Genomic DNA, 9,416 nt, shown 5'->3' on the forward strand with positions numbered 1-9,416 from the left:
AAACCCTGGACTTGCCTTTCCATATAGTGACATTTTACTGTCACTATCTGCACAATATAATGCAAATTTTGTATGTCCTAATATAATTTTCCGTAGTAATGATTCAATTATTATTAACTATCGAACTCGATTTCCGTAGTGAGCGCAAACCTAATTACCTTTCTAAGGTTATGCTACGGCTAAATGCTACTACGTTTCTGCTACGTTCTGCTACGTGAAGCGATAAATACTTAGTCAAGTTCTGTAGCCATGTCGTTTGAATATGTATCATTCGGGTTTATCGATAATCTCCTCTACGACACTTTTAATAATATCCTGTATCATACTATAATACATCCGATAGGTTAACATGCATGTATAATTGCTCTACGGCAAAGTTGGCCAAGAAGTTAATGTATGAAAAAATAAAAAAAAAATAGTAAAAATTGTGATAATTAGAATTAACTCTATTCACTCGGATGTCGCCATATTAATTCTGCATTAGCGAGTGGAAAGAGTTAAATAAATCTTAACCTGTGACGCTGCTGTACGGGCCAGCATGCCGCCCAAGTATGTGTTATGCAGCATTTTTTAAAAATGCAAAAAAAATTTATGAAATATATTAACTATAAATGAACTGCAAATAAAAATAATATAATATTTATTGATGCAAACTTTCAACATAATGTTAATGATCATTCAGCTAAAATATAATAAAACAAAAACATTGATAAAATAGATAGAAACAATCAAAAAAATATAAAAAATAATAAAAATAATGTATCTACTGAGCACGAGAAAATTATTAATAAATTGAATAAATACAGAACTAATTGTCAAATACTTATAGATTCTTTTTGTTTCTTTTAAAACAAAAAAAACATATATACATATCTAATAAGGAGAACTAGGAGAATTTAAGGTTTACTCTTCTTGGATTTTTAGGAAACTAAAAAAAATTCTACACAAAAAAGTCGATTCTATATTTATATAAATTTTATGTTACGGTCAAAGATAAGCTATATTCCAAATGTTATAAATATTGTAAATTAGCTATACAACAAACACACTAAATTTTCTGGATATAACAAACGTTCCTAAATTCCAATTTATGTTGCTGTCAATATATATTAAAATATTCACCTCAAAACCTACAACCACCATCCAAATTAATCGAAATGTCGAAACATTTGCTAGAATAACGATCTTTGAGCATTTGATTTTTATTTTATGTATGGCGTTTGAAAATTTTTAACACGTGTATAATAATATTTATAATTGAACATGAAACAATTTCGTGTGAAAAATAATAATTGATATTTTTTATTCTATGATTCTATGTGGTTATTTTTAAATATTCATATCAAAGCATTTTTGACATTATGTATGAATAACATGGTGTTTTGACAAATTCTGTTTTAACTAGTCATATAAAATAGTATAGACTGCTGTGCATCACTGCTATAATTTATTGGTATGTTGGACATCAATGAAGTTCTAGTAAATTCTGTCGTCTAAAATATTTTACGTGTGATGAGATATGGATCCAGTTATCTTTGCAGATTGTTCTGGAACTTAGGAATCGATTCTGCCGCATAACAAAAAAATGTTATGGCAAGGCCATGTTACGTTCCAACTTCCATACATTACGGTACTGAATCATATTAAATACTGTCTAAATGTCTTGTATTAGCTGTGAATTCAGCCGTTTTTCTCATAAACTGCAACGTCACTTGTATGTTATGAAGCTGGGTCAGAAAGACCCTGTATCTAAGATCGTTTATTTTTCTAGGTTAGGTTTTCTATATGACAACCTAAGTAACCACATGGCATTTGTCAATATTTAGTATGAAAAGTTCTTCATAACATAGCCTTGCCATAACATTGGTCTGCTATGCGGCAGAATCGGTCCGTCATTATCACTTGTTAATATTTTATAAATCAGCATGTTAATACTTACACAAACCTTATGGAAAAAATTTTCTCATTATATTTAATTCTTAGTTAGTGATTAAATTTGATAAAATATAAGATACGGCAATCGGCTTTTAGCTATCAAGCCATAACCATATTTCAAAATTACTAGTTTTTTGCTAACGTTGATGTGTTTCTCAATACTCTATGTAAATTTTATGTAATAAAAGTAATTACAAATAATGTTTAAACTAGTGGTGAGTGTGTATATGTGTAGTTGGATACAACTTTTTGTCGACGATTTTGGAACAAGGTAAACGAATGATTCAAAAAGTTTTCCTATCAATAGGAATCAATAGGGAGTTTATTGATAAGGAGACGTGCTTATTAGTTTTTGTTTAAGGTAGGTACAGCCGTTTCGTAAATACGGGGCAAAAAGCGGCAAAAATGGTACTTAACATTGTACTTGACACAAAATAAAAATTGATTAAATCTTGAAAAGGTCTAGCGGTTTCGAGAATCGAGAAAAAAAAAGAAAAAGCCATTTACTAGAAGGTAAAAAATAATCAGTAGACATATGCATATGAAATTACCAGATATTTTATAGTGATTTTAATAATAAGTACATATGAATTTTGTTTACATTTACATGGGTACTATACCAGTGATTAAACGTTAAACAGCGACGCGGCGCTTTTGCGCTTCGATATCCTTCTCTCGAATAGTCTCGCAGCACGATTGATTTGGAAAAAAGTTAAAATTTTGAAAAAAAAAATTAAAACACAAAAAAAATCAAACTTTTCAAATAAGTCTTTTTTTTCAAAAATTTAAAGTTCTCAAAAATCTCATTTTTCCAAAATTTTTCAAAAAATTTTAAAACATTTTTAAAAAAAAAAATATTTTTCGCTACGAGAAGTTTCAGCAATTTGTCTTCGCATATCTGCCTCCGATAGTTCGTTATTTAAAAAATGCAAATAAAATCTGAAAAAGAACTATGTGAACTTCTAATAACAATGAAACACCGTTGTGGCGTTTGTATTATTTTCGTTTCAGTTACATTTTTATCATTCTATCATATTGGTACAATTTATTAGAACAGTCGACCGCCACTTCGTAAATATTCAGTAACAATTCAATAAATATTCAATTTATGCATCGGCCTGTCTATCGCATTCATCATGGTTCAAAATTTATCGTACAGCCAATATCGATGTTTGTCGTCGATATTTATGCACACTTGTAAAGGTAAATTGTGGCATGTACTCGTATATACAGGGGACTATCAGATTTATTATTAAATTATATACGAACTATTTTTATGCTGATATTTTGTGTACATATTCTTATCCATACAGTTTTTTTATTTTACACAGTTTGTTTCAACAATCAGATTACAATTTTAATCTACATATTAGTTGAAAGTGGGTATTTACAATCAAAACGAAGGAAAAAAAAATAAACAAAATTAAATGAAAAACTAGTGTGGCGCATGGCACCATGCCTTAAGGCAAATTGCTGGAACTTACCGTACTGTAATTAAACATTCGAGAAATGAATGTTCCATTTTTTTGAAAATTTCGAAATATTCTCAAATTTTTGTAAGAAATGCTTATTTTAAATTTTGATATTTTTCGAAATTTTAAAAATTTAGTTTTTTTTTTTTGAAAATGATGAAAAATTCAAAAATTTGAATTGTTTGAAACTTTGAATTTTTTTTTAAAATGTTGATTTTTTTTCAATTTTCAAAATTATGCAATTTTCTGTAAAAGCATTATTTGCCCACCATCTACTCAAGCAAATGTTTTTTGAATTAATTTAACCAGATGATCCGTTCTCTCAAAACCTGCATAACCGTTTTTACACCCTTTCCGCTCCATACCTCCAAAACGCCAGAATTGCCTTTTGCAAAAACGCCTCGTGATTGAATACGGTGTGTTCCATACTGTCAAGAATGTCGAGGACATTTGTTTGAGCCATATACGTGAATTTTAAAATTAAAAATCTTGGTACGAAACCCAAAAAGTGACAGAGAATGTGTTCACATTATTAAAATCTCTATAAAATATCTGATAATTTGATGTGCATATGTCCAATGAACAAGTTTGACCGCCAATTGAGAGTTTTAAAATTTGAACGGATCTTCGTTTAGTCAATATAAATAAAATGTTTTTTTGAATTATTAAAATCTAACGCCTCGTTCTCTCAAAAAATTAATCACTATTGTTGGCACTTTTTGCCCCATATTTTTAAAACGGCTAGACCTGCCTTTGTCTTAAACTAATCTACACGTCTCCTTATCAATACGAATCGAATATTTTTTAAATTATTTAAATCGGGTGAAAATTTGTATTTGGATCCGCACACACACACATACATACATCCATTTTTTTTAAGGTATGCCAAAATGTTCAGAAGTTTTGAAACTAAAGATATAAAAAAATTTCATTTTTAATTTTTTGCGATTATAGTACGTTATAGTACCCTACGGGATGTTAATCATTAAATATAAAATGTTACAAAACAGTTTTGTCTAATTTTCTAAATTTTGTATGTTTGCAAATAGAAGTAAATAAATTATATCATAATGTTCTCCCAGATTGACTTCATAAAATAAAATGGTCAAAAATTCATTCATTTTCCAAAAGTCCAATTCATAATATTCCGGCAAGGATATTTATACCGCTGTTGTCGTGCAGAGAATGCCGTAATCTAGAATTATCACACAATATAAACGTAAGAGGTCGTATTTGTTGCTCCGCAGTCGATAACTTATTCCTAATATATGTTTACAAGTATCGATAAATTGAAACAAAGTTAAAACATAAATAAAGTTTCGCTTTATCGCGCCACTATTTCTGCTGAGTCCGTCCGCAAACAAAAGGAACAGCATTGAAAATCTATCTTCATAATGGCACACAACCCACTTTCCGCGAAACTGTCTAAGTATTTTCGTAAAACTTTGGAACAGTACCTAACAAATTAGACGCAATGTGTCAGAACGTCAACCCGATACCATCGGAGGGAACGCCGATGCCGATATAAACTTATCGTTAGCTATAGCTGTTGCTATAGCTGCCGTTACTAACGGCCACTTTATAAACTACGAGTATTTCGCAACGGACGAGCTAAATTACTGCACTCGATTTTTGGTTTTGAAAATAATATTTCACGCAGTTTACTAGATCAATCATAAGTATTGACATTGATAGGGTGCAGGGCGCAAAGAGAGGTTACATTTTCAACTTCCCGTAGGGTAAGTTAAAGTAATCGCAAAAAAATGTAAATGAACATTTTATACTCTTCACGTTTCAAACGTTTCTGAACATTTTGGCATACCTTATAATAAATTGATGTTTGTGTATGTGTGTGTGTGCGGCGGATACAATTTTTGTCGACGGTTTCAAGAGCACCGATCAACCGGTTTCAATGATTCAAAAACATTCTATTCTTATTGATAAGGAGACGTGCTGATAAGTTTTTGGCAACAGGTCCAGCAAAAAGTGCCAAAAATTGTAGTTCAGTTTTTGAGATAACGAATTGTGCGATTTGAATATTCAAAAAACATTTACTTGTATTCACAAAGTGAAGAACTGATTAGATTGGAGAGGCAGGTCTAGCAGTTTGACAAAAAATTCAAAATTTATTTATAATTAAAAATTTTAAAATATAAAAAAATAAATTTTTCAAAAGAGTCAATTTGTTTCAGAAATTTCAAAAATCTCAAAAATCTCTTTTTTCAACGATTTTAACAAATTTTCAAGTTTTTTTTAACCTTAATTTTCAGTACGGGAAGTTCCAGCAATTTAGTATAAGGCACGATGCCATGCCCCACTAGTTTTTGTATAAAGTCCTATAAGCTAACTACGCCACTATTAACCAACTACGTCGGTTTTATAGATGACAACCTAAATAGGTCCCATCTCTATGATGCATTTTATTATTACTATTTCTGTAATAGTGATGACGCAGCATTGCCGGGTAAGGGTTGTTGCCACTTAAAAACATTTGGTCACTGCTGCTTGACATCAAGCTATCCGAAGCAGGTACCCAAACTGAGAGCCAAAATTCAAAATTCCATCTATGCATTAATCCAGTCTTTCTCAAAGTGGGCGATATCGCCCCCTGGTGGGCGATATTGAACTCCAGGGGGGCGATGAAAGGCCTCGCGAAAAATGTTGGTTGTTGACGTTGGATTAGGGGGCATTTGTAATTTTATTTACTTTACATTTTAAAGTTCACCAGAATTTGTATCCCAACGATTAATTGGTACTTCCAATGTTTGGTCGTATTTCCATGGTATTTGAACGATTTTGATGCCATTTTATAGCTTTTACCAAAAATTAATATACCAATTTTCAACTCACTTGGAGTTAAATACTAACATATCCCAAAAGTATTTACCGACTATGTTGGAAATTTTTGCATTTTTAGGCCAATGAAAAACGGCATTAGGGAGATTAAATTTAAATACTTTTATTAAACACAATTGTAAAAAAATATTTATTCTTCCGATCAATTAATATTGACAATGCATGCAAAGATAATCATTCTATAATAAACTGTTCCAAATTTCTTTCCATGACGTAATCTGATCGGAAAGTTTTATTAGCGGCAAGGGTATATGTTCTAATTGTTAAAAAAGGGTCATTTACAATACAATTGCTTTAAAAGATATAGATGTAATACCTGTTCTCAAAAAACATAATACTCCATAAAGATAGACTAACTCACCAGGTATAGACAACCCCGCAATGATAGCGGTACATACAAATCTCCCAACGGGGGGTGCACTTTCAACTACGGTAATTTTAATATTTAAAATTCTTGCATATAAATATCTGTACTTTATTATAAATTGAAACAGTAGCGTTTCAGCAAATGTAGAGTAATGAGTGCAGAAGCATGTAAATTAGATCAAGATATTTCGCAAAGATAATAGTTGTTTTTATTCATTTTTTTATGGTGACGGGATAATTCTATTACAGTTCACTAAATTAACTTTTAACTTAAACTGACTCCACCCAACATTTTTCGCGTAATTTTTTAAAGAAAAGCCATGTCGCAAGCAAAAAAAAGATGCGTCAGTACAATGCAGAATATATTAAATATGGATTCATAGAAAATTCTATAAACCCATGTATGCCTTTATGCCTTCTGTGTTCAAAAACATTTTCAAATGAAGCAATGAAGCCCTCAAGACTTCAAGATCATTTGAATAGAATGCATCCGGATAAGAAGGATAAAAATGTTGACTACTTTCGAAATCTGGAAAAGATGTATATTGCTCAGCCTAGTGTGTCAAAACTTTTTTCTGTCGCTGCTAAGCAGGACGATGACGGACTTCGAGCGTCATACAATATCTCTCGGTTAATTGCCCAAACAGGTAAACCACACACTATTGGAGAATCATTAATTTTGCCAGCAGTAAAAGAAGTTATAACTACTGTGCTACATAAACCAGCAGCAGATATAATTCGTAAAATTCCTTTGAGTAATAGTTCTGTGCAAAGACGAATTGATGAAATGGCTGAAAATATTGAAGAATTATTATGCAATCATTTGAAGTCTTGTAAATTTTCACTCCAATTGGATGAGTCTACTTTACCAAATAATGAAGCATTGTTGTTGACTTACGTGAGGTTCATTAAAGATGAAGAAGTATGCCAAGAACTTCTATTTGTTAGAAATTTAGAGACAGATACAAAAGGAGAAACCATATTCAAAACATTGGAGAAGTTTTTTGATGAGAAAGATATTCCATTGAAGAATATTATATCAGTTGCTACTGATGGTGCTGCAGCTATGAGGGGTTGTCAAAAAGGATTCATAGCCTACCTAAAAAATAAAATTCCCAATGTTCTTGCTGTGCATTGCGTGATACATCGACAGCATCTAGTTGCCAAAACTTAAGTGAACGATTGCATCAAGCATTGCAACATGTCATCAGAGCTATTAATAAAATCCGACACAACTCTTTAAATGAGAGATTGTTTAATCAGCTGTGTACCGCTAATGATGAAGAATTCAACAGATTGTTATTTCACACAGATGTGCGTTGGCTATCAAAAGGAAATTGTCTGACCCGTTTTTACAATCTGTTTGACTCCGTTGTAGAGTTTTTAGAAAATAAGGACACACAGTTGTGTAAAGACCTGATATCATCAAAAAATGATATAGCATATCTCACAGACCTTTATACATTACTCAACAATATGAATCTACAACTTCAAGGCGATGGCTTAAATTTAATAAAAACAAAAAATATCATCGCTGCTTTTATAGCAAAACTGTTATTACATAAGAAAAATATTGGCAGACGGGAGTTTCATAATTTTCCAAATTTATCGGTATCGTGCAACGAAGACTTGCTCGTGTACTGCCAACATTTGGAAAATCTTCATGGCAATTTTATTGAAAGATTTCAAGATATTTTGAATTTGGAAATACCAGGCTGGGTATTAGACCCTTTTTCAAATGCAAATGTAGAAACATCAGCCCAGCTAGAAGAAGAGCTTATAGAATTAACTACAAATGAAGAATTAAAAATCAAATTTAAAGATGGTTATCAACAATTTTGGCTACAGAAGTCAATTCAGCACTTATATCCTGGCTTGTGGTTGGTTGTTCAAAAATTTTTACTAGCATTTCCATCGTCATATTTGTGTGAACGTGGATTTAGCGCTGTGACAATGCTACTTACTAAAAACAGAAATCAGTTGCAAATTACCAAACGCGGTGACTTACGACTGTTTTTGAGTGAAATGGAACCTGATATTGACAAACTTGTAAAAAACCATCAAATTCATCCTTCTCATTAGAGTTTGAAAATAAAATTTTATATACTGTTTATATTAATTTGATTATAATATATAAAATATATGATTAATGTCATAAAGTTGCGTTTTATTTGCTTTCACTGGTAAAAATGTCTAATTTAGAATGTAAGGTTGCATCAACTAATATATCACACTATAACTATATTAATACAAGTAATAAAAGAAACAGTTTTCAGAGATTGTATAAAAAATTTGGTAGGGGGGCGATACAAAAATTTTGATCTTCAAAGGGGGCGATGGAAGAAATAAGTTTGAGAAACGCTGCATTAATCTAAGAAAAGCCTAGGTGAAATTATTAAAGAAGATTTCAGAGCTTCGACACCTAGGCCCGAATCTATTGAGGTTGTTTGGAAAGGTTTTTTTTCAAGAACATTTCTCAAAATGGGATTTTAAAAGATAGATAAACCTCAAATCGACCCAACGTATTGATATTCACCGTAATTCGCTTTATCATCAAAATTACAAGACAGATAATTTTACATTGATATTTTTGTCTATTCATCAATATTCCCTGAATATAACAGTATTTTTATTTTGTCTGAAACAAGTATATATAATAAAATATTACGAAAGGTCTTAAATATCTAATACTATTGTATTTATAAAAACCTTTATATTAGATTAGAAAATTATTTAAACTGGGTTTTTTTATTACTGATTGAATTGCCATTGTGATGTAATTGCTTA

The 9,416-nt window shown here is 31.0% G+C and overlaps 1 pseudogene; it reads left to right on the plus strand.

Moving 5' to 3' along the window:
• LOC113376231 overlaps positions 1 to 8,711 on the plus strand; it is a 21,586-nt pseudogene extending 12,875 nt beyond the window's left edge.
• The last annotated feature ends 705 nt before the right edge of the window (positions 8,712 to 9,416 follow it).

This window comes from Ctenocephalides felis, unplaced genomic scaffold (assembly GCF_003426905.1).
Source record: "Ctenocephalides felis isolate EL2017-DRISC unplaced genomic scaffold, ASM342690v1 CF-g0.4_SCAFFOLD_01886, whole genome shotgun sequence".
NCBI lineage: Eukaryota > Metazoa > Arthropoda > Insecta > Siphonaptera > Pulicidae > Ctenocephalides > Ctenocephalides felis.